This window comes from Lactuca serriola, chromosome 7 (genome assembly GCF_051521515.1).
Source record: "Lactuca serriola cultivar US96UC23 chromosome 7, Lser_US96UC23_V15, whole genome shotgun sequence".
NCBI classification, from domain to species: domain Eukaryota; kingdom Viridiplantae; phylum Streptophyta; class Magnoliopsida; order Asterales; family Asteraceae; genus Lactuca; species Lactuca serriola.
The window spans coordinates 53,731,683-53,735,000 of NC_136414.1; positions in this window are offsets into that span (position 1 = coordinate 53,731,683).

A 3,318-nucleotide genomic window follows, 5' to 3' on the forward strand; every position below is an offset into this window, starting at 1 on the left:
ACATTGACCGGAAGGTCTCATTTGAGCATGGCCATGAGAGGCTAATGAGATGTGTGGGGTACTTTGGGGAACTCACTAAGCTTTGTGGTTACCGTGTTATGTGTTATGTGTTTTAGGTATTTCTCAGGATCACGGGAAGGCATCACCTTGATTGTATACACTAGGCGGAGTTATATTTTGAGGGTCCTGGATTGTGTTTAAACAATATTTGAACATGTGTTTTGATACATTGTCATTTTTGGGATCCGTGAACTATGTTTATGAGAATTATGTGATTTTTGAAAATGAAAATTTTGTTTGAAAATTTACGTTGTTAAAATTTTTTAGTCGGTGGACACTAATTCTTCAAACTCTATTTTTGGGATGGGGCTGGTTACATTGGACACTACATTCTTTGGTTGAGCAACCCTGATAGGTCCAAGTGTCTGGCATACTAACGTCAACATGTAATCAATATCCTCACAAGCCATCAATCTCCTACTTTGTGCATCAAATGACAGCGTAGTGATATCACGAAAAAAAATATGATATCGTCTAGTACTACCTCCCCTGCCTTCCAACTCTTGCATCGGAAATATAAAACGTTCTTAAAACATCCACAATATGAGAGTTTTTTCAGTTGACTTGTTTCCATAAAAAATCTCTAACAAAAAAATTCATTATATCTCTATAATACAATAGATTTTTCTATTTACTTATTTAGATGTTGTTACATAGGTTGTCTATTCACAATTGAAATATATGAAATCCACCATACTTAATCATTTAAAAACCTTATGTATAAAAGCTTCATAATTTATAAGCACCTGAAAAAGCTTTGGTTTGAAAATACTTCTCCAATTTTTAATTTAAAAAGTTTTTAAAGGCTTTTCAATTTAATAAAAAATCGTATAAAAATAACTCTAGTTATGGATGCTCTTAAATATTTATCCTAGTAACTTATAATGTTATAGACACATACATACATGTGGATAAACTATGTAACTTACAATAAAATTAATATACTAATAGAACCTTCTATTATAAATTAATTATATTACAAAGCAATACAAAATCCACCTCCAAATAACACTCTTTCAAATGACAGCAAGACCAAAAGCTGCCCAAAAAGGAAGACCATATTTGTCAAAGTGTAGATTATTTTGGGCCAAAAGTGATATAAACTAAACATTACTCTTTATAAGCCATGTAGTATATATATATATATATATATATATATATATATATATATATATATATATATATATATATATATATCCTTGTAATTTATAATGCTATACAATACAATACAAATGTCCAACTCTAAATAAAACTCTTTCAAATGGTAGCAAGACCATAAAACAGGACCACATTTGTCAAAGTATAGATATATTTTGGCGAAAAGTGACACTACAATCCAATTAATTTAATTATAACTAAATGCAAATTTAAGCCATTTAATTCATGAGTTTATAGCCATTAAATCTATCAAAATACATTACCTTCTTGAAACCAAGTGAATTCGTTATTTACCAATGTAGTACTTCTAAGTAACTAAGCTAATAATAAAAATGACCAAATGGACATCACGATTAACTGCAATAGTTGTAGCACCAACTAAAGTTTCTGGAACTGTGGTTGCAATTGTAGGTGCGCTCTTCAATTGGTAATCATGTCATTAAAAATCATGAAAATGGATCAAAGAAGATAATCATTTTAACCAAAAATAGGATAACATAAACCTAACTATGTGGCTGAATAGTAGATGAAGTGGTGAATGGGGACGTGGTAGAAAACAATGAAGGGATGTGATGACGATAGCAATGTCAAACGGTCAAGGATCTAGAGCAGTCCACAATAAAGTAAAAAAAATCAACCAATCACAGAGAAGAAAAAGTGATTACCTCAGTTGAATCTTCAATATTCACTATACCATTTGGCTCTCATTTCTACATGAATTAAGGAGACACAATTGAAGAAAGCCTCAATCAAAGATTCTTTCATGTGAAGCTTTCGTTACGTAAGTTCAACCTGCAGTCATCAACTAAATATCAACATAATGAACATCCTCTATAAAATTTAAAAACACAAAAAAAAATTATCAGCTTTTGAAAACATGAAAAAGATTGGTCAAATATGAAACTTTGACCAAGGTTTACCTTTAACATATTCAGGACGAAGTTGAACACCATCATCTTCACCACACACAGAGTAACAACTCAACCATAAGTTTCCTCTTACATATTCAACAACTAAAGCTCTTACAAAACAATCTGATGTCCAGCTTAAAACCTTATCACTCGTAAAATATGAAGGCAACTATACCATTATCATAACATACAAATAACATAAAACTTTGAATTTGAAAATTAGCCTTCAAAGGCGATACCTTTTATCCTCCTTGACTATGTCATCTGAAGTGTGATGCATAAATTTGTGTGGATCATTTTGAGGATTAGAAGAGGGTATACCCAAATTAGAAACTGTAGGGGTTCACCTAACTAAAAGAAAAAAACAAATAGTCAAAAAAAATATATAAAAAGGAGAACATATTTCAATATATATTTTTGATTAAACTCATTTTCACTATATGCCCAAATTTCATACAGTCTCTAGCAGGCGAGTGACCCACAACATCATAGTTTAAATGAATTTGGATATGTTGCCTTGTATTCTTGGGCAAAACTAATTTTTTTTATTTCAGATAATGCCCTTCCTCTGCGGTGAAGAGGTTCTGAGGTATCAGTAGCTTGATAAACGCATGGACTGCCCTTAGGTCAAATTTGATGATACTTATGCTTGGGTTAAATTCCTCATAAACTGCCCTTCTGTAGGAAACAACCCTAGCCCTGTTCTTTATAAGATCATTTCCAACATAGTCAATGTGATGATTAAAAAAAAGACATTATAAAAAGTTGTATAAATTATTACCAAATATAAGCCTGCCATGGTAGCATGTCGATTTATAATTTCCCCGATTTCATGAAAATGTACACTAGGTTTCACTGGAGATGAATCATCAACAAAATAAGTTTCATTCAGGTCACCTAAAAATTTATAAAAAGGAAAAAAAATTAAAGATAAAATTAAGCAATATTGTCAAATGTGCATATAAATCTTTCAACAAAGATTGAGATCATTTTCAAATTTGTCTCAGTGATCCAGGATTTATCTTCTTTGCCCTTTTATCTTGATTAACACCGGGTTTCAAGAAAATCTCATGTAAGTATGCTATATTTCCCTTTTTTTCTTTTTCTAATTTATCTTGCTTTTCATGAATTTTGTACCAAAAATCATGTAATTTGGTTGTTTTTGTCTTCGTTTGTTTGCCTTTTCTTT